A 22,761-nucleotide genomic window follows, 5' to 3' on the forward strand; every position below is an offset into this window, starting at 1 on the left:
TCTTTATTAAAAAAAACCCCTCCACAAACAATTAGTTGGCCGGAGGTCTGCTTCTGGAAACTTGGTAGCTTCAGAAGGAAAAGACAAATGCAATGTAATCTGTGAAAAAAGTATTTGTTCACCACAATGCAGTAGATACATTTCAGTTTCTTGTCTGTCTATGGTGACAGAGAAGACAGTCGGAATGGTTTGTGGTGTAAGATACATTGAAAGCATTCTCTGCACCATTTTTTACTTTTCAACCATAAATATATTTCTTCTGTTGGCTTGTTCCTGTCAATTTATTTGGCACTCCAAATTGCCCCATCCCTTTCTTGTTTTGGGATTAACTTGTCTCAAATTTTCTAATTCCATTGCATTTTTCCATCCATACTGTGAGGCTAGTTTTTTTTCTGGGAGACACCTCCTTTCATAATTTTCCTCCCATATCCCAGTTTCTTACCTTTATGGCAGCTAGTGCTGAGATACGGCCTGTTTTACATTTTAATATACACATCTATGACTGTATTAATTAATGGATAGAGGCTTATGTGATGGGGAGGAGCATGTGCTCTGAGCCCAGTCCCACAATGAGTTGTTACAACCTGGTGGAGTCTATGCGATGGCCCCATACAGGACATCCCTGACTGACTTTTTCTTTTTTTCCTTTTAATTTACTTCTGTATTGCATCCTAGAAGGTAGAAGAGCACAAAGGTGATTTTACATTTCCCCTTTATCTTGGTTCCTTGACCTTCTGCTAGAGGGGGAAGGCCATTCTGCCTTTTGTTCAGAGGCTATGGTAGTTGTTTAACTACTCTACCTCCTTCCATAGCTGCAGTTAGCTTGAAGATGAAGCAGGCAGAATACAGTTAATGTTTATAAAACCTGGGCTAAGGAGAGACATTTTTTTTCCTAGAAATACTTGAGGATGTATTGCATTGTAGAGCTTCCGAATACGTGTAAGTAAAATCAATGGCTAGCAGCTTTACTCCAGAGTACTGCCAGTCTCTGGTTTAGTCATAGATGCTACAACGCACAAACACAGGAGCGTTTCATCCTCTCATCCCTACACTCATTATTCCTGAGAGTAAAGGCAAAGTACACCATTTGACTTGTATGCTTGTTCTCTTTTAAGATGGGATAATATTAACCAGGACTTGATGCATTTATTGAGACAAACTGAACATTAGTCACTAAAAGTGAACTAGAAAGTAGTACAAACCACTTGTGTCTGCAGCCCATTCTAAGATTGCTCGCCAAGTTGAAATTGATTGGAAAAAGGAGTCGTCTGACCTCTGGGCTTCAGGAGGCACAATTAAAAAGTACAGCTTGTGTGTGACTTCCTTTCAGAGAGCACCTGGGTTACTGTGGCTTTACAGCTGGAGTTAAAGCTCTGCTTGGCAATGACGGTGACTGTCAGGAGTTGGTATTTCACCCTGAAGAAAGGTAGGAAGCTCACTCAAGTCATTAAGGTGAATTTTCTGCCACAGAAAGGCTGGTTTTGAATTGCTGTTCCAGATCAGGTGATTTAGATGTGTAAATTCTTTTTCTGGCTCATTTTTGTCCCCAGCCACTCACTTGATCTTGCTGTAAATTTTTTTTGAGCACAGCAGTGGCTGTAGTAGAAGGGGAAATTTGAACACTGTCTCATTAGTTCATTAGATTTTTTATTTTTCACTAAGCAGTTTCCCTGATGGGCTTTATTTCTGTTGGCAGTTGTTAAAATCCATGTTCTCTCTTTCCCTTATCTCATCAGCAGTATGTATGAGGGGAGTGCTTCCTTTTCCTGCACTGGTAACACGCCCCAGTGCTGCCTCATCTCTCCTCCAATCTCTAATGTTTATTTTGATCTTTTGCACTTGCTCGGTTTATATACTGTGAATATATACAAATTCCCTGAAAGATAGGAAGGGGCACATTCAAGTCCTTAAAAACGTATTTTTTCTCTGAGTACATTGTTTCTAATATCCATATTGCTTGTTTGTTTGTTTTCTGTTTTTCAAATATGCATAACTAACTGTTTCTTGTGTGCCATGGAAGTGGGTGACTTGGACAAGCAGTTGAATTGGGAAAGAAATTCGAGTGATCTGCACATATCCTATCTCTCACTTGTGGGAAAGCACACTCAGACTGTATCAACAAGGTCTGTACTTTCTGGGTAAGGTGTGCCACGACCACATAATTTCAAATGGAGCATAGGAGAAGGGACAGGAGAAATGCATCTTTGTAGGAGTAAAGGAGTTACAGACAGGTAAAGGAGGTTATAAATTCTCCCACTTCTGAAATGGCAAATAAGCAGGGTATTTGGGAGTTAAAAAAATGAGATTCATCTGTCCCTTTAAAACAGAAAAAAAATTGGCAGTTAACTCCCCTACATATTGCCTACAGGAACAAATAGTGAAAAAGCTAAAGAGCTGTCTTGACAGGGACACTCACAGTGGGAAAGATCTTGTGTGCCATATGTCCCCCTACCATCTGTGTACGCTCTCTTCTGGGTCGTGACATCTGGTTCTGCTTCATATCTGGCTCCAATTCCTATATTTTTAGAGTAAATGGGACTTGATTCTCCTCAGAGACTGAAGAGAATAGACCACATGCTGACTTCTTCAAGAAAAGCCAAGTTTCTCATAAAAATATGGCTCCTCAGCGTAGATCTGAATGGCTTAGTACACGTATGTATTTAAATGAGCCAAGGATGTGCCAGCACCGTCTGCTGTCACTTCTTAAAAAACATCAACTTTGGCGTGTTTGACACTTACGGAGGGTTGGGCCATAAAGTTAGTTGGATACCTAAATTAGGAGATGAACTGGCTTATTATTGAGGAGAGGATCACATCCAAGAGAGCAGACAACTGAGGGTGGGAAAAGATCGGGGTCCCAGGGTGAGAGTTGGTGAGGGAGTAATAACATCTGCCATAGGAAGTGGCTGTGGGGATCCCGAAACCCCGCAGCAGTGAGCTGCACTGGCATTGCGCTGTGCAATGTCTCCACCTAGTGATGCCTCAGACTGAAGCTTGCCCTTTTTAAAAAAAGCCACTCTGTACATAAGATCATAACGAAGTTCTGTTGCTAATAATGCCAAGCCACAACACTATTAAAAAAAACACCAAGCGGGAGTCAAAAAAAGAAGATATTCTGATGACTGCTGTTCTGAATTATACTGTAATTATTATTTTTAGTACCTTCCCCATCCTTTGTAGGAACTAGCAGGGAATTTAGGGGAAAATGAGATTTTTGGCCTTTGAGTCTGTACATCTGTTAATTCAGTGCCCCAGAGTTAATTGCAAAATGGGGAGGAGTTGTTCTTCGTAGAACTGTGTTTCTTTATCAGCCTCCAGCATATGACTGCTTTATGTTGAGCAACACTTCCCATTGATTATTCCAAGAAAAACACTGTGAATGGAGACCACCTCATCTGGGATCTGCATTCCAGCAGATCAGCTGTGCATGATGGCTGGAGGACCATTACCAACCGTGTGCTCCCCAGGCAATTGAGAGTCCCACAGGTCACTTGACATGGAGAATTTGTGCCTAATTTAACTATCTAGCCCACAGAGCTGGGAACAAATGGATCCTGTGGTCACATGGTCAGAAAACCTTGGGAGTCTGGGATGGTGAAGTGTTTGTATAACCCAAGTTTGCAGATGACAGTAGGCAAGATTCAGTAGTCCTGGAGTCCCTGAAGAAAAATTGCCTCAGGGCTGCCATCAGAGAGGAGCGGTCAGGTGCATCATGAAGACTATCCGAATGTCACAATGTTCCTGTAGCAGGAAGCACTGTCCAGTTCTCCCTGGCTCTGATGATTTGGGAGTCCAATTTCACAGGCAGTCTCTCTGCCACCTGAAATGATCAGTCTCCAATCCTTGCCTTCGATGGTGTGCCCAGGCCCTAAGGGACCTTGCAAACCCTCTTTTCCCTGCTGGCATGTAGACTTTTTTTTGTACTTGGGTTAATGCCTGTCTTAATATTATCAATAATATTACTATTAATGTTAATAAGAAATGCAGCCAAATCAAAAATCCCACCATGGCTCAGGCAAACTGATTCTGAGTTCCAGAACTAATGGTGAAGATGAGACTGCAGAAAGTGATTAAAGCAATTAGCACAGGATAGCTGAGGCAGAGTGATTTGTAATGCTGTCATCAATTCAAGGAGCTCTCAGTAGTAGTTGGATTTTGTAGCCAGCACTCAGATGGCAATTCTTAAGTGTTGTAGGAGTATACGCATTAGGATACGTGAAGGTCATCTGATGACTGAAGGGTCCAAGAGCAGCCCCAGGTATGCTTTGTGTATAGGCCCTCAAATGTACAGTGCTGCTAAAGCTGAAATTTTCTGCTCCAGCTGTGGGAAGTCTATGAGCAGTCACTGGTATCCTGGGGGAGGCTGGGAGTAATGGGAGAGAGGGGTTCAGTGGGTTTGGTGGAGCTTCAGGAATCTGGGAGTCAGGCCATGCGCTTGTTTCTCTTCTTTTTCAACTTCTCTCTCTTTTCCTTGAAACCCACCAAAAGAGGCTGCCTCTTGCTTACCTCATACTCAGTGGCACACAGCTGCTTCTCACAAAAAATGACCACCTTACTCATAAGCCTGCACTTCTGACTTACAACAGGTTCTATCTGGAATTGGGCTAGAGTGCTTGAGAAGGGAGTCACTACATACACTACATATATCAAAGATGTGAATAATACAGGGTAGTGGCTATTTCCATTTACAGAGTAGTGTCCTGGTGGATAGTATGAGATGGTCTTTCATAGGAAATATAATGAGAATTCTTGACCATATCGTAATGGGAGTTAAATCAACGTCCATATTTTGCAAAAGAAAACATGCTATTTTTAAAAATAACCATATGACTTGTTCTTTGGCAGCTAAAAACCATCTCAACTGAGTAAGAGTCTAATTGGAAGAAAATTCCTTGTAATACTTTAAAAGTGTTTAGCCAATTTGACCTACACCTGGCAGCATTATAAAGTCTTTGTGGCCTGGCCTGGCCTGGGAGAGAAGGGAGGAAGTGAGGAGGAATAAATCCAGCAGCACCCTACGTAATTACTGATTAAGGTCATGTGTAGCATTTTGAGCTACTTATGGGACATGTGAAGTAGCAAAATACCGTTTTATCTTTGTATGTATCTCTCTCTAACCACAAATGTACTTACTATGAGCATATTTCACTGCTCTTGGCTTTTCTCTTTGAAGATAATTCCAATCAGCCTGATGATCTTCTTCTGATTTCCTGAGCAAGGCTACCTCCTGGATCACCATGTTTCTCTCACAAGACACAGTGTTGTGGAAATTCCCTTGTCTTAGATGCAGAGCAGAATTTTTCTTCCCCTAAAAGCTCCTGTTTTGTTGTCAGCAAAGTATTTTTAAGCAGTGAGTACAGAGCACTTTTAAGGGGACCTGTGGAAGCAGTTATTTTTGACCTACACTGAAAACTTGCACCTGTATTTCCTAACCCAGTGCTGGATGTACCCACTTGCAGGTGATCCTGAATGCCTCGGGGAGGAAAAAGAGGCTTTTGACATGCAATGAAATCTGGTTACAGATGCTGTGAGTCTCTGTGTTCCTCCAGTTAGGGGCTTGTAAGTGCTCAAGGGAGATGTGCTGGCTGCAATAGCTCCAGCTGACCTCAGGCCAAGAGCTGTCTCACAGCTAAAGGACCCAGTTTACTTATGAGGGCTGCTGGGAAAAAAGAGGAAAAACAAATGCTGGAGAAAAGCACAAGAAGTGCTCTGCAGAGTCAGGCCAGCAGCTGACCGAGCCAGGCGTTCTGTCTTCAACAGCGGTGAAAGGAGCTGCTGAAAATCAGACTGATATCTCAACAGCTGCCCCAAGCCGCTGGGCTGGCTCTCCAATTGCCGAGGCAGACGGGTAGGTTGCTGCTACCTTCTCGCTTCACTTCCCAGCCTCAGTGTGCTCCAGCTTCTAGCAGGATGCTCTGTCGTCATGGGAAAAGGGCGATGTTTCTGAGGGATCAAATGGGCGCCCAAGCTGAAGCCACCCTTGCTTTGGTGCTGCAGCTGCATGGACAGCCTCCCAAAGGTGCTGGCTCCAGTTGCACCTCTCATTTCTGTCAGCTCAAGCCAGCTTGGCTACCATGCCATGGTGGTGTCACTTCTGTACTGTGCCCACCCTGTAGCCTGCTTATGCAACGTCTCAGGTCTGATTCTGGGCCTGTCATCGTTATTGCTTCCTCATGCACTCCCTCAAGGCCAAAGAATGGAGCCAACAGCAGGCAGGCCCCTAAAAAGAGCCCTTCCTGTAGACCAGAGATGCTTCCACATGAAGTGCCTCTCCTCTTGCTTGATCCGACCTTACCAAGCTGCAGCACTGGTTGTAGAGACACCTTGTGCTGGCAGGCTAATGGGTTTTGTCCCCACTAGCTGGGGTGTTTTAGTGTCGCAAGTTTCAGAACGCAGTGGTGGTAGAGCAAAAGCAAGTGATGTCATATAAGCGCTTCTGGAGATCTTGGGGTGCTCTGAGCTCTTAGTGTGCTTTGGGGTCCCCATCTGCCTGTTTGCCTACAAATGTCAGCAGGGAGCTGTGCACATTTGCAGATGCTGGGCCATGGCTAATTCAGACTACGTGGATTTTATTTCCAACATTCAAGACGTGAAATGTCAGCTCCACTGAAACCCTGGGATCAGGATGACATTCTGGTGTCTGAACCCTGAAGTTTCTTTAGTATTTGTTTTCTTTCCCCCCCTGTAGCAACAAACAAAAACGGTGTGAAACCTGCTGGGTTTTGTGTAGCTTGTTTGGTCTGTGTTGCTCCAGTGTTTCATGGCATTTTGCCACTGTCTGTAGCACTAGGTGTCAAAAGAAGTTGTGCGTTTACAGTGAGATGCTTTTATCATGCTTACTCAGCAAATATTTAGACTTGGGCAGGCTGTTGACTTTCTCTCTTGAGATTGAAAAAGAGGTTTTTATGTTGCTATTGGTGGGAAAGAAAGTCCCCAGGGTGAAGTATCAGAACCCAAACACTGTTCTGTAAACCTTGAAAACTACACAGAGTGGAGGTGATTTCCATTCAGATACTATAATGCCGAGTTGATCTGTTGTTATTGCATTACATAATTAACCACATCCTCCCCCAGAAAAACAATAGAGCTGTCTTTCCTTATTAAGGTGACTTTGGACCCTGGAAAGTATTAAAAAAGTCAGCTTTTTGCTTGAAGAAAACAGCATTCTTCACTGGTTCTTGGTTAGCAAACACTCATGCAGCATCGAGTTACCGGAGAAATGTCTGCAGACATCATGCTGGTGCAGCCATCCATTGCAGCTGGATATCAGAAGAGTTGTGACACTTTTTTGCTGTTCTTCTGGCGTGGTCTTACAGGTGCTTATTCCCTGTCCTTACTAGTTTGGACTTTCCTGCTCCCTCTGTCTGCCCACACCTGCTCCAAGGCTGCCCTTTTGCCCACACCCACCCCAAGGCTGCCCTTTCTGTTATGCCAGCACAGCTGCCTGTCCATGAAACCTGCAGAAGAACCAGACCAGCTGAAAAATAAATGCTTTTGTTGTTCCTCTTGGCCAGTTATTTCTTAGGCAGATCTGTTTTCTGAACTGTCTGCCATCTAGGAACACAAAATATTTTTTTTTTCTTGCACGGAAGAGGCAGGGAAGGCAAGGGTGGATGATTAGGATGGTGTGAGAAGCACTGCTCCTAAAGAATAGCCTTGGTAGGTTTAAGCAGCTGTTTGCTGGCTTGTGTTCTTGTGGCTATACCATTTCCAGCACTCAAATATGGTCCTTTGGAGCCCCTTCTATAGATTGCAGTACCATGCCAGGAACACACTGAGGTAACATCTCTCTTCTTTGGCCACATGTTTGGGTTTAAGGGTTTTTTTCTATGCATTGCATCTGATAGACTTTCAGTTGCCCGGGTTAAGGGGTTGAGTGAAAAAGGTTGTATCCCACAGTAAGCAGCATGGTCTGAGACACCAGCTTCTGATGAGGGGTATTTTCTGAAACCAACACAATTTGTCTCATGGGATTAAAAAACCCATAAAAATGGGGTTTTACCCATTCCTTTATTAAGCTTCAGCACAGTCTCAGTGCCGGCCATCTGGCACATTAGAAAGAAAAATATGATGGATCTTCAGGAAAGAGATAGCAGTCCTGTGTAACTCCTTGCCAGAGGACTCAACAGAAATAAGAAGTCCACACGGGTTCCTGGGGAGACCAGACTTGGAAGAGATATCCAATAGGAGGTGAATAAACAGTCAAAACATACCAGACTCAGGAAATTCCTGGTGCTGAGAGCAATTGGAAGCTAGGAGAGTACTGAGGTGGAGTTATGGTATATGTTGGATGCGATCTTACTCTTAGTTTTGCTTAAAAGTCCTTACTACAGAAGAAGTACTAAGCTAGATGATCTGAACCAGCAGAGCTGTTGTCATGTTTCTATGACTTGAACTATAAAAGCAATACAAGGATGGAGCTATTCCACCAAAGTTTGCTACCACTGCTGTTGACAAGCATTCTTTCACGTCTTTTTTTCATGTATTTTGTTGATGGTTTAATTCCATATTTGGCAAGTCTTGGAAGGAATCATCTTGTCTGAATTGTAGACTCTTCGAAATTCATTGTCTACTTCTTTGGTCTATCACTGCCTGTTCCTTTGTGTCAACAAAGTTTGTCGTCATTGTCCATTACATTGCCTCAACAGGCTCCACAGTTGCTTTTTATCTTTCTGAGAGTTTGTCATTTTGCCATGATTTCAGTAACCCTAACCAGCTGTTTGTTGGTTCAAGATCTTGTATTTCCATTGTTCATTGCAGTGAATTTATTCTTTGTCTTTTCAAGCTTTAATGGACCATCTGAATGGACCCTCTTGGTGAAAACCACCTGGAAACATTTTGCTAGAGGAGGTTCTACTTCTTTTGTCATCACTATTATATTGTCTTAATCTTTGGAACATAAATATTTATTTTGCCCTGATTCATATGATACTTTTACTGCTTCCTATTGGATATTACATTTTGTTTGAAACTTCTGTGTGCTTCTTCCTTCTCATTAATTTACCTGGAATTTCAGTCATAAGAAGTTAGCTCCTTCTTTCCAGACATTGTTTGTCTCAGATGACCAAACCAGAAGAAATAGAAGGTAGTAATAATCGAGTACAAATGAGCACATTGATTTACAGTGAGTTCAGGTGACTTTGGCATATATAAAGAATGAAAAAAAAAGGTACCTGGAACTTCACAGACTCTTCTGATGGCATGGTTCAGGGAGATGCATGGACTACACATAAATGCAGTTATGAAAATGTGTTTGGAATTGAACTTCTAGAGTCAATATGAGCCGCTGAATAGTTATGACAAATGCTATTTACAATCTCCTTAAATTCCACCTTTTTACCTATGATGACTGGTAGAATTTTCCTTAACAATGATGTGCAGATGTTATTTAATGGTAGGATTTCCATTCTGGGCTTTCTGTTCTCCAGCTCAAAGGAGCAATGACAGCTACAAAAAAAAAAAAAAAAGAAAAAAAAAGAAAAAAAAAGATAATCAGAATTACTAATTTCCACTTTAGCTGAAACATAAGAAATATTTACTGGCAAATGGAATTTCCAGTAAAGAGTTAGAGGTAAAGTTGATGGAAAAAATGGTTACAGGTGGGAAGCTGATTGATTGACTGAAAGGAAACATAAGTGAAAGATATGCCCACTGAAGTATACAATCATCTCAGGGGTTTTTTTGCACATAATCTCATTCCTCTTCGTGCTGGCTAGAAGAGATTATGGTAATATTTGTTACAATACACAGTTGTGCATTTGAAGGTTTCTTATTCTGAAATGTGCAGACCTGCTTTCCTCATGATGTTTCTTGAAAATGTAGTTGAGGTGTGTTCTATTATGCTGGGTTGGTATGCTGATCTTCTGTTGTGATGATTATGCTGAAAAACTTGCCACAGTCTTGTTCGTTTTCTATTTCTTTTCCTAAGTGTATGTAGTTTCCATCTAGATTTAAAATGTTTAGAGAGAATTAATTTTTCTTTGATTTAGATTTTCTCATCAGACACATTCTTTTAGTGTAATTCAGTATTTTCTGAAATTTCATAGGCTACTCCAGAAAGACAACACAAACTGAACAGAATATTTTTAATAATAACTCAAGGACTTTACTATCTCCCAGCTATTGTTCAGAGAGTATATAAGTAGCAATTGCTTTACAGATATGTTTCCTTTATTGGCTTATCAGCCACAGAGTTGCTGTTCTACTTATGACTACTTTTAAACTGTGTCTTTCCACCCTTCAGCATATGAATTCATAGAAAAAGAGTGCTTTTGCTAGTGATATGGAGAGAGATTAAACCAATTTTCTGGTTTTATTTTGTATGATAGACTGCCATTTTTGCTGAGCTCTTAAAATGCAAACTTTGTGGCTACCCAAAGGTCAGATCTGACACCTGAGGTTTTGCTGGGGCAGAAAACGAACCTGACAGAAACTTTATGCTGGTTTAACAACATTGATAATCTTTGTGATAGCAGCAGGCGCAAAGTCTGTGGAAAGAGCTCTCCGCACAAGCACTCTTATTCAGAAAACTTCTGGTTGTCTGCAAAAATTAGTATAAATTAGTTTGCATGAACATAATATTGTTTCTGGGATATCCTGCAGAGCTAGAAATGTCAGTGCTTATGGCAATGTCTTTGACTGAATTTAGACACGCACGCTCCCCAAAGAGAAAGGAATGGTCTAATCTATTTAGTGGCAGAAGGTGAGGACCTCCAGGACCTTCTGAGGGAGCTCCACTTCCTAAATTGGCTACTCTTCACCCTTACTGTTGACTGTAGAAAGAACTAATAAGGAAATGCTAACTTCCACTCCCAGTCATGATGTAAGCTGGCTATGTGTCTTCTGAGAATAAACGCTAACAGAGCAGAAACAGCTCTGATGATACAAAAAATCTGAATGCATGGTGCACCTCCGCTCAGTTCTTCATTCTCATACTAGCCTTGTGGTTAGAGCAGTCGTCAGAAAACTGGTGACCTCTCTAGCCCTGAAGGAGAACGTGCTCCCTCAACTCCACCTGGGACACTTTCTGCTGCTTCTGACGTACCTGGGCCAATTTGTACCTGGTAGTGCAGTTTTGTGTGTTGAAAACAAATGTGAGGGAGCCCAACCCACTTAAGAGGAGTCAGAGCCTTGGAATAAAAATTTCTCATTAATATCCACCCACCAGGTGGCTAGAGCCAAATTTACTGTTGGCTGTTCTCTGTCTCACCCATGATTTATAAACCCCAACACATAGCATACTAATTTCAGTGGGCAGGGTGGAAGGTTCTTCCCGTGATGTAGAAGTCTCTGGAGACCTTAGAATCTGGGTCTTCTGGTTTCTTGACAAGTGTTCTGACTGAAAGCCTTGTCTGGGCATTGTGGATTGTTCTCAGTCTGAGTTGTAAATTATTTTACTTTGGAGAGAAATCCTTGTCCCTTCCAGAGGATGGGGTTCTGAGTGTGTAGAGTGCCTGTCTTAAGCACAGAAGAGACCTTGAATGAGTTCAGGCAATGCTGGACACCAGATATATGGGATTTTTGCCTGAGGTGTGGGTCAGTCCTATTTTCTAAATCCCAATTCAGGCAATATGTAGCTAGAAATACATGACAGCTGGAGCCTGAATGATAGACAATTTGTGGCCATGTCTACATTGTCTGGGCTTGAATAGCTTTTGGGAGTAGCAAACTGACTCTATCCTTTATAATGCACCAAAACAACCCTTTTTGTGGGTAATGGAAGTCAATACCAGAAAAGAAGTCTCCTGATAGTCTGCAACTTCTTTAAAGAAAACAGTAATTCTTATTACTGTCTGGATGTGCAGTGTCTGGACACAGGCTGTAGCACTCACTCGAGCAATTATCCAAACAAACCATGCAGGATGGCTGGCTCTTGCTTGGGAGTCCAGTACCTGACTCCGTGGAATCAAGAGTATGTGAGGACTTACATGCTATGATTTGTCAGTCTTTGCAGGGCAGATATTCACTGAACTCATACATTTTTAATAATTTTTTATTATTTTTATTATGTACTTCTGCATTAGGGATGTTTATGTACCCTGAGAGATTCCAACATGTTCAAATTTGGTAATAAAATTAAGAATTCTTGCATTTTCCTCCTTTTAGGCCTTCTTGTTTCAACTGCTCTTTTGTAAAGATAAAGGAAGTGGAATATGGTTTATCTTTGACACTAGTTTGACAAAGTTGTAGTTTCCCCAGCAACAGAGAGGCCCAGAAGTGCCCAAAGCAGCTGGTTTTGTACGCATGTTTTTTCCCAGATTCCCCACTTTAATGCAAATGAAGTCTGCAGTTAGATGGTGGCCCTGTCAATCTGTGTAATGTGTCTGCAGTCTAGACCTCACTTCTGTGGAACAATGTTCGCTTCATATTGCGATGGCAATTTGAACACAAGATAGGTTTTGTTTCCTATTGCACTCACAAAGTGCTGAGTGACCAGTTTAAAAAAAAAAAAAGGTGGAGTGATGGTCAGTGAGGCAATGCCTATAATGGAAGAGCATGGCTCCAGAACTGCTGAGCAGCATGCCCACAGGTCCTAATACCTAGCACAGATGAGTGAACTAGGTGAGGTTTCAACAGAGCTTAGTGCTGTGGTACTTAGTTGGCTAATAAGAAACACCAAAGAAGAGACTGTGCCAGAAAGTCCCTTCTTTGACACGTCACTGAAACTGGGATTTGGATCAGGGAACCATCTCTTGGCATAAAATAATAGGTTTCTTTCCTTAGAAATGCAAAAATTTGCTACCTTACATTTATTCTGAGTGCTCAAAATCCATCAGTTTCATTGGCTCCTCCCAGAGAAGCATTCTTCCATATAACTGCATTTCTCTCTATTTCTGAGCCACAAAGAATGGAAATTTGTTATTGTGAACTGCTTCTTTTCAGCAGATTTTTCTGCTCCGAAGCAAGAACAAAGGGGAGGAAAGGAACGAGACTTTTCAAGAAGCAAAACTTGAGACCTTATGGGAACAGATCTCCAGGCTCTGCAGGAATTCCTGGTTTCAGGGAAGGAAAATCACTCTTTTGGCTCTTAGCAGAATTATTAATCACAGTATTTGTGAGATGAAATGAAATAAATGACAAAAAAAAAATAACAGGAATTTAAACTCAATAAGTTACCTCCATTTTTGTATTTCTTCTGTTTCCCTATTAATATAAGAAAAAAACTATTACACCAGCTCGCACAAACGCCCCCAACTCCCATCCCCAGGTCTTTATCCTGTTGCTAACCAAAAGCACAAGCCATCAAAAACAGGCAAAGGAGAGGATGATGAACCCTGCCAGTGTCAATCATGAGGGATGGACATCCTCAGTTTAAAGTAGCTTTTCCAACAGCATCTTAAATGGTGATCAGTGTATCTCTCCTTAAATTTGAGTCATGCCTTTAGAACTCAGCTGTGCATCTACTTTTGACAACTTCATGTGGCAATTAGTTTCTGTTTTTATTTATGTGAAAGAGTACTGTTCTCTGCTTTAACTATGTGCCTGATAATGTCCCTATTTCTTTCATCATGAGTCATACTGAAAAATCGTTCTGTGTGTAATTTTTCCTAGTGCTGAAAGTCCTCCCTTTTCTCAGCTGCAGAGTGCTAGTCAATTTGGTTTATTCTTGTAGCAAAAGCTTTCTGTAACTCTGATATCCTTACTGCTCTTTTTAGTAACTTTTTTCATGCTGTTATATCCTTTTTGTCACTGGTGACCAGAATTACATCCAGTGCTCAAGATAAGGATATGTTGCATCAGTATAATAACATTTCCTGTTTTGTTCTCTGTTCTTTTGCTAAGAACTCCTCACAATCTGTTTGCCCTCTTGGCTGAACATAAGGCTGTTTTCAGAGAAAATCCAAAATGACCTCAAGATGTCCTTCCCAGGTAGTGAAACCTGATCTCTTTCTATGTGTTGGTAAGATTATTTCTCTGAGAATAGTGCTTTATGTAGATCAATGGCTAACAATAACAAACCAAATAAAGCTACAGCACACCTGATCTCATGGGATTTCTCATGAAAATTTATCCACTGTCCAAAAGCAATCATTCTGCTACAGCATTGACTGACTGGCCTTTGCATTTAAATTAGTTTCACAGGATCTAGGAAACTTCCAATATTTGGGTCCTATCCTAGAGCCCAGTCCTGGACTGGTATGTCTCGGAGCCACAGGTAGTTATTACGGCTGTTGGGCTCTGGCATGTGAGGCTGTGATGTGGTGAGAGGAGGACAGAGAGACGTACCTGCTCATGTTGTGCAATGCAGAGGACTCTCTTCACTGCTAATGTGGGAGGTCTCGGACAAGCTTGCTTCTGCAGGCTGTTAGCTGTAGAGCATAAGTCTCGGAACAGTTTGGCCTGTGGTCATGGACTCTGAGAACAATCAGGCAGGAGTGCTTGAATCCTGCAGCTCTTCAAGACACTGAGGCCCTCAGGAGCTGCTAGGAGACTGTGCAAGCTCTCCTGCTGGCCCTGTAAATGAGGTGGAACAGAGACGTTTCTAACTCAACACTTTTGGTTAAAAAACCAGACATGAACTGACCTCTATTTCTGGCTGAATCCATGCTGAGGACTCATATTTCTACTGTAGGCATTGATTACCTGTGGGTTAACCTCCTCACAGGGGTTCTGGGGGAACTTATGCTCCACTGCCTCAGAGAGCTGCCTCCCAGAAGTCATCCATGGACCCAAAATCCACAGAATAAATGGCTTTAAAAAAATGTTTGCCTAACATGAAATGACTCCACCCTTCAGCACTGAATTCCTGTGTAGTGGGTTGCCCGTAGTATACCGCTTACATCCTACAGGGAAAGCAGATGGGGTAGGGCTTCTCCTGTGTCTTCCCAGCAACTGTTTCTTATTGGCACCTGACAGGCCAAATTGTTGTACACAGATCTCTCAAATCTGTGAAGCAGCCCTGGTGAAGACCTGCTTGGGTTTGCAACAGGCCACAGTTATATACAGGTTGTTTTCCATGTAGAATCCTACATAATTAAAGAGTTTGACCTGGGGGACAATAGAAAGTTCAGCAACCAATACATCAACGCTGTGTAATGCAGGGCCTAGGCATGGTGACCATGGATGAGAACAAATAGCTCATTTTAGATTGATGGGAAAAGAAGCTTGGTTCTTGGAACGGGTCATCTCCCAAGAAGACTTGCAGGAAATCATGTGGAGAGCTGCAAGAATATTTTCCATAAACAGAGGAGTTTTGGTTAGTGAGGGGAGAGAAAAAAGGTTGTCTTGAGTCTATATTTTCATGGTGAAAGAAACAAGCCTGAAACCTCCAGTAATGAGTCTTGAAAGGAACTCTGCATGCCATTTGGTATCTCTACAGCTTACAGAGACAGACATCTGTCTATATTCCCAAAATTTCTTGCGGCTGGCCAAACTGGGTACATATAGTTCTACAATAAACAGTTCAATTGCTGACATACTCTGTCCTAGTTTCTATGTAACTAGCTCCTGGGAGCCAGGACCAGAGAAGGTTTTCATGCTCATAGCCCTCCCTGCTTTGACAGGTGCTCTAAGGTCTAAGGATTAGGTGCTCTAAGGATTTCTGAACTCTAGCAGGGGACTCCTTGGGATCTGGACATCTGGATGCTTCAACTATAGAAAAACTAACAATTTTTTATTCTAGAAAAAATAAGTGTCGTTTCCTTTTCATAGGAAAAGCTCAGAAGTTCTAGTTTTCATGAGAAGCTTTGTTTTTTCTTCCAAAATATTTTAAACTTTTAGGGAATGCAAACTCCAAGTTGCAGCCAGATCTGATAGTAAATACAATGAGATAATTATCACAAAAAATGTTCTTCTAAAAGCCTGGTACATAACCTATAGAAAAAATAAGTAATTTTTTAAAATAGTGATATTATTAAAAAAATATTTTTTACAACTAAAGCTCTGGTCCCATATGCTGTCACTATGTCATGACCCTCTTTTATCAGTAAGGCATTAACTTCCAGTAATTCATATACATCAAGGAACAAACAAGACCGTTTAGTAAGAAGTCATTATAAACAATATCTTTTCTTCAATTTTCTTCAATTATCTTCAATGACTTTCTAGAAAATCTCAATTCATTTTAGTTGTGTAAATTAATAAGAACTGTGTCTTTCAGATCCAAGATATGATTTCCAGAACGCCATGTATTTGTCGAAGTTTCTTCCTAAGAAATCATGTAGAAAAAACTCCTTATTCTCAGGGAAGAGGTCAGATAGAAACAACAGCAATGTGCTGAATAATATTCTGTTTCCACAGTAATGGGAAACAGAGTGGGTGCTGCACAAGAGGAGGTTAGCTTCCCGTGCACTCTGAGGGGAGGGTTGGCTGTAAGGGCCTGGGACTTCTGGAATTAATCTGTGCTGTTGCACCAAGCAATGACTTCTTGGATCTAATGCTCTTTGACTTAGCATTTGGAATATTTCACTCAGGCACATCTTGTCTGTGCCCTGAAGTTATTTAGACACAGGAGGGCTGCTTTATTCAGCTTTTCTTTTGTGGATAAACTTTGGATAGGTTTCTTGCCCAAAGATACTTGCCTGCTCAGACTCATTCTCATCTCTGTACTGTAAGGCATCCAAGGACAGGACCACCTGTGGGTATGGAAGATCCTGGAGAGTCAGCGGAGTATTTTTATTTCCATAAGAGCAACAGATGTACTGCACCGATACTCTCTCTGGTGGGCTTTGTGGTCTCCCCACAGGGATCCTGCTGGCTGCCTGGTGACATTCAGAACAGCTGCTGTTTTCTTCATTCTGGCTCGCTGTATCCTCTGTGGGATGGTGGCACAACTGCTTTCCTTTTGGGGAAGGCATGAAGCAGAGAAATTGAGAACTTCTTTAGAAAGGAAATCTGGTTTTAAGATACAAAGGCTTTGGTGATGACGTTAAGATTTTTGTTTGAATATCGTCCTTGGCCTGACAAACATAACTATCATTGTTCAGATGTTTTATAAACTGCTGGTGATCAAATAACTTCCCAAGTAATATATTAATGTGCAACCCTAAGGTGAATACATGCCAGCCACATTGAAAAGGGCAGTATAATTCTTGTCACTTTAGCCAGTTACTTCCTTTAAGATACCCTCACCTCCATTTTGCGTCCTTTGAACTTTAATGCACTAGTTGGCAACTATAGTGGAGCTGAAAACCTGATAAGAGATTTAATAGCTCTGCCTTGGTTGGGTGAAAGAGAAAGATGAGTATGATGAAAATACCAATGGCTTTGTAACACTTAAATTCTTCTTAACCCTTTTCTGTCCACATGCATGTCCTCATCTACTGTTGTGCAGGACCCTGCCATGTCAGTTGGCCTTAGTGGGCCACCAGGGGCCCACCAAACTGCTCTGTTCTTCCTCCTCCTCAACAGGAGAGGGGGAGGAAATACTATGAAAGCTCATGGGTTGAGATAATGACAGGGAGCTCACTTACCAATTACCGCCAAGGGCAAATCAGACTCAACTTAGGGAAGTTAATTTAATTTATTGCCAATAACAGAGTAGGATAGTGAGAAATAAAACAAAACTAAAACCACCTTCCCCACACCCCTCCCTTCTTCCCAGGCTCAACTTCACTCCCAACTCTTCCACCTCCTTCCCTGGAGGGGCGCAGGGGGATGGGGAATGGGGATAACAGTCAGTTCATACCATTTTGTTTCTGCTGCTCCTTCCTCCTCACATTCTTCCCCTGCTGCAGTGTGAGGTCCCTGCCATGGGAGACAGTCCTTCATGAACTTCTCCAATGTCAACTCTTCCCACAGGCTGCAGTTCTTCACAGACTGCTCCAGAGTGGATCCTTTCCATGGGGTGCAGTCCTTCAGGACCAGACTGCTTCAGTGTGGGTCCCCCACAGGTCACAGGCCCTGCCAGAAAACCTGCTCCAGCATGGGCTCCTCTCTGTGGCCTCAGCTGCTGCCAGGACCCTACTCCAGTGTGCGGTCTCCATGAGCTACAGCTTCCTTCAGGGCACATCCACCTGCTCCAGTGTGGGCTGCCCCATGGCTGCAGGTGGATATTTGCTACACTGTTAGCCTCCATGGGCTGCAGGGGAAGAGCCTGCCTAACCATGGTCTTCACCACAGACTGCAGGGGAATCTGCTATGGTGCCGGTGCCTGGAGCACCTCCTCCCCCTCCTTCTTCACTGATCTTGGTGTCTGCAGAATTGTTTCTCTCACATTGTCTCACTTCTCTCTTACAGTTCTGTACAGCAGTTTTTTCTCTTTCTTAAATACATTATCACAGAGATGCTACCAATATTGTTGATGGGCTCAGCTTTGGCCAGCAGTGGGTCTGTCTTGGAGGCAGCTGAAACTGGCTGTCTCACATGGGGGCAGCTCCTGGTGTCTTCTCACAGAAGCCACCCCTGCATCTCCCCAGGTCTTGCCACACAAACCCAATACACTCTGGTTAGGCATGTACCCCCCAACAGTGTCTTCTTGGGATAACTGTCTCAAACTTCTCAATGAAAGGAACCAGCAGAGCTATTTGAGGACTGGTCCATTCATCTTTATCACAATGTGGGTGGTAATAGGACTGCATGATTAGTGATAAAGACCAGGGGGAACTCTGAGCTTGGGCAAGAGGAGTCTATCCCCATCAGAGTACTATAACCTTTGAAAAATCTTTCTAATGTCTTTTTTGCACAAAGCATGAGATGCCTATCCTAGCCGCAAGTAAGGCACCACAACTTGGAGGAACAGGAAGGCCACTGAAACCTCATTAGGGTGGATCCCCACCAGCTAAAAAACGTTAGACCTGCCATGGGTATGGACACACCCAACAACAGCTTCCCCTGCCATCTGACCACTTGCTAACTCCACCAGTGCTCTCCCTAGGTTGGCCTCAGCAAATGTAGATAGCAAAAACTTCCCTGCCAGGTGTCCCCTACTGTGTGGAATGAGAGTCTGCAAGCAGGGTGCAAAAAATGTACACAGCAATTATTTCCTGGCTAATAGAGGTAGCTATTAGACAGCCAGGACTAATATGCTGCTAGACAGCACTGATTCTTGTAGCAGAGTGAACCCTGATGTTGCTGAGTTTCTGTTTTCTTATGTCTGTTTTTTATCTCAGGATTTTATCTTTTTTCTGTGTCACCATTTTTCCTCTTGAATGCTTGAACTCACAACTCTTACGATCTCAGTAAGTTAATTCAATCTGGGTTTTCCCTTTTTGTATCTAGCATGGCTTTAGCTAGCATAATTTCCACAGCTCAGGTGAAATTTTGCCAGCCCAACTGAGTTAAGTTCATATAGCCATGCTGCCTCAAAACCAGCCATTGAATCACAGACAGCTGAGTCTCTGGGCCATTGACTCCTAGTGCTGGTAAGGACCTGTGGGGCCAACTAGAGCATCTTGATACCAATACCAGATTTTTCTTTAAGGTCTGTCACCTAGTGGCAGCTCTACTAGGTTCCCAGCAAACTCTTCCAGTGCTTCACTACCTTTCCTGTTAAAAGATTTTTCCTGGTGTCTTGACTAACTATCCCTGCTTCAGTTTAAGCCCATTACTTCTTGAGCTCTGCTTGGAGAACAGATGATTCTCTTGCTTGCTGAAGTGCTATGCATACAAGATGCCGAGGCAGCATGATGCATCTAACTCCTCAAAGAAATTTATTGATATATTTCTGTAAGCACATTTTCCCATATACTTATCAAATAGGAATATTTTTAGAAGCTGTGCCAAAAGTTACAAAGCATTCAACATTGATTGTAGTTTCTTATGAAAGCTGCAAAATGGCTTTTGCTCAGCTGGCAACTATCCCCTTTAGCCAGGAGCTGTTTCCCACCTGTGTCATGATCTGGGAACAACCTGGGCATGGAGAATGGACAATAGGATGAAGGACTCTTCTGAGGTATGGAGCTACACAATGAGCATCTCTTATCTAAGTTTCAATTACCTCTATCATAGAAGAACTTACTCTGTATCCAGGCAATGGAAATTAGCTTGACCTGAATATATTTAACATTTCCCTAGAGTAACCTGACACGTCATGGTGAGAAGACACTCAATCTACCACTGAATGCAGATGGTTACTCCAGACTTTTGTCCGAGTCTCTAGAGTCAGGAAATGAGGATGGCCTTGATTCTGATGAAACTGCATGAACCTGAGCAGGGAGGGGTTTGTGAGATTTTCACGGTAAAATCTGAATTGACCCTGACCGGTTGACCAAAGCACTGTGAGATTTCATTGTTGCAGTTTGGGGTCTTCTATAGTTTCTGTGTCCTATGGGAAGTGCAATCCCCAGACCAGTTCAAAAAAATGCTATACCAAGCACTGGGGAAAGCATGGGTGTGACGTCAGTAAGATTTTTCCATACTGGCATATAATTGCTACATCTTCCTGTGTTGATGTGGAGTTGCTGCATCCTGACAGCACAGTCCAAGATATTCATAATTCTGCCGGGGAAAAGTAAGAGTTTGAAATACTGTAGTATAAAATCTTGTTTGGTTAAAGAAAGAATGAGCAGTTGATTCTCAAAATGGCTTTAGGGGTTATTCTGCTAAGATGTACAAGATGATTTTCCCCTGGAATTTGACTGATTTGGTACTGAAATTGCTGTTTTAGACTGGCTACTGCACAAGAAGGGGATAGTTTGGACCTTTGATCTGATGGGTCCAGGTTTAGTGCTGATGCTTGGAAGGCTGCTCAACAGTCTTAAACAGTGCTCCTTAAAAATGTCTTTCTGACATTTGGTGGCCCATAGGGTCTCCTGAATACCTGCTCTTGTTGGTCACTGTACACTGGGTCATGTCCACTGCTGTGGTGACTTCTCCCTCTCCCTCGTGCTCTCCCAGAGTTGCTTCTGGATTTCCTGTGGAACGGCTCTGCCCCTCCAGCCTTCTTTCCCTCGGAGACTTAGTTTAGCTGCTGGTGCAGACAACTGGTTTCTCAGCAGCCTTCTTTTATCAGCTTAGCTTCAGTGAAGCAGTTTCCTTCACCAAAACCTGCCCTTTTAGCGTTATTCTCTGGGAACTGCTGCCTGACTAGACCAGGCAAAGCTGTCACTTGTTTTCAAACAAAATCTGTTTCAAAGCACCCTCTGCCGGCTGACTGTCCCTTCTTTGTTCTCCCCAGGAAAAAGCCAAGAACCAGACAGCAGATTTGCATGCTATAACTGAGTAATTTGTGATTAAGGGAAAGGCTATGCTGTTGGTAAAAGATATCTGATTAATTGGAACTGTGAGATGTCATCTCTGATAGGTACTTAAGGTTACTACAGTAATTTGCATGTTCTGCTCTGTTCCGTGGGAGGTGAATCAAAATGAAGCTGTATATCTTGTTCCTACAGATATGAATTGCACAAGCCAGTTAAAAAGGGCTCCCAGTAATATCTGGTACAAACTACATCAGAGAAATCAGTGCAAAGGACCCAACCACGGAGAGCAAGCCACTTCTCTGCTTTCTGAATTTTCCAGATGGTAGGTCAAATTTTTATATTATCATTTAACCAAAACTAACTGAACTATTTTATACAAAACTTTATTTCAGTTCACTTACATGCTTCTTTATCTCAAGAAAAAATATTTGATTAAAATAGTGGATATGATTATGTGATAGAAAAATATTTTTAGGACCAAGATGAAGATTTACCTTATAATGAAGTAATTTTAGAAATTATTTTGCCCTCAGTTTTCTGGCAGATATTTTTACTAATTATTCAAAGACACAGAAAATATTTACTGTGGAATGGATTTTTCAGTTTAGTATATTTATGTACTTTCTTGCTTCAAAATGTTTTGTAAGAATAATATGTATATCAATTCTAGCATTTCCATACTTCAAATACCTAAATTTTACACTTACAACTGTAACTACTGTAGGTGTTAACCATTGTGAGTGCTGATTCTGGAATAAGTTCAGTGTTACTGTTGCTATTTTAATAGCCCATTTTCAGTCAGAATGGGTTTTCTGGTTTGGTAAAAGAATAAAAATAGCTTTCAATGAACAAATTCTATGTCTTAGTAAACAAAACTCACACAACTACTGTTTCATGGTATGTTTACGTTTTAAAGTCTTTTAAGCTTTTTAAAGCAGAAATTGCAATAATATTTCTAAGTTCTGTTAGTATGCAAGTTGTGGTACTTTTATAATGTTTGTTCACTTATATAAACAGTACTATAAACACTTTGTTGCCAAATACAATTTTGGAAAAAAAATCACAGCTGTCTTTAGAGAAGCAAGGAGTTAAGCCCTACAGATTACCGCTTCTGCAACATAAATAGGGTGTTCCCAGTTTTTTCATCTTCCTTTGATATTGGATCATTAGGGGTTAGGTTTTGACATACTCAGGTAGTTATCCAAAATCTGTATTTGGATCTAGTGCTTTTTCAGCATCATACTGAAGTTTTCCTTCACAGAAGTTAGACTTAAGTTCATAACATGCAGTTATTGTGAGCTACAGAAGGAAAGACATTTATGGAAAATGTCTCTTTATCTTTTTTCCACTGAATATTAACAATCTAAATTTATGGTATACTGATGGCCCAAAAATATGTTATTCAGGCGTCCTTCAGACAAATGCAATAAAACACAAGTTCTAAATAAATCTGCAAAAGCAGAAAGAAAACTCATAACCATCTCCAGAAATTAGGGACTTTGTCTCTCAGTGCTTTAAGCTACAGGAACATCTTCCTTTTGATTGCGGGACATGAGGTGTCTTAGTGCCTTTGTCTTATGCCTCATAATACCCTTTTTATTTGACCTAAGTATCACGGATGTGTGGATGCTTTCATTTTGCTTTGTACAGAGTAATGCCACAAGCTGTAAGACACTAGTGGACT

General features: G+C 41.8%; 1 protein-coding gene across 7 annotated transcripts in view; it reads left to right on the forward strand.

Annotated features, from left to right (window-relative positions):
• The first annotated feature begins 5,723 nt into the window (after positions 1-5,723).
• The window catches only part of IL1RL1 (interleukin 1 receptor like 1), a 43,384-nt gene continuing 26,346 nt past the window's right edge, over positions 5,724-22,761 (forward strand). For 6 of the 7 annotated variants that reach the window (XM_074859094.1, XM_074859098.1, XM_074859099.1 and 3 more), the window contains exons 1-2: positions 5,724-5,848; positions 21,270-21,399. The gene's annotated coding sequence lies outside the window, so the exon portion shown is untranslated. Of the gene's footprint in view, positions 5,849-21,061; positions 21,182-21,269; positions 21,400-22,761 lie in introns of those variants that run through there. The other variant, XM_074859095.1, reaches the window with a different exon arrangement.

This window comes from Strix uralensis, chromosome 2 (genome assembly GCF_047716275.1).
Source record: "Strix uralensis isolate ZFMK-TIS-50842 chromosome 2, bStrUra1, whole genome shotgun sequence".
NCBI lineage: Eukaryota > Metazoa > Chordata > Aves > Strigiformes > Strigidae > Strix > Strix uralensis.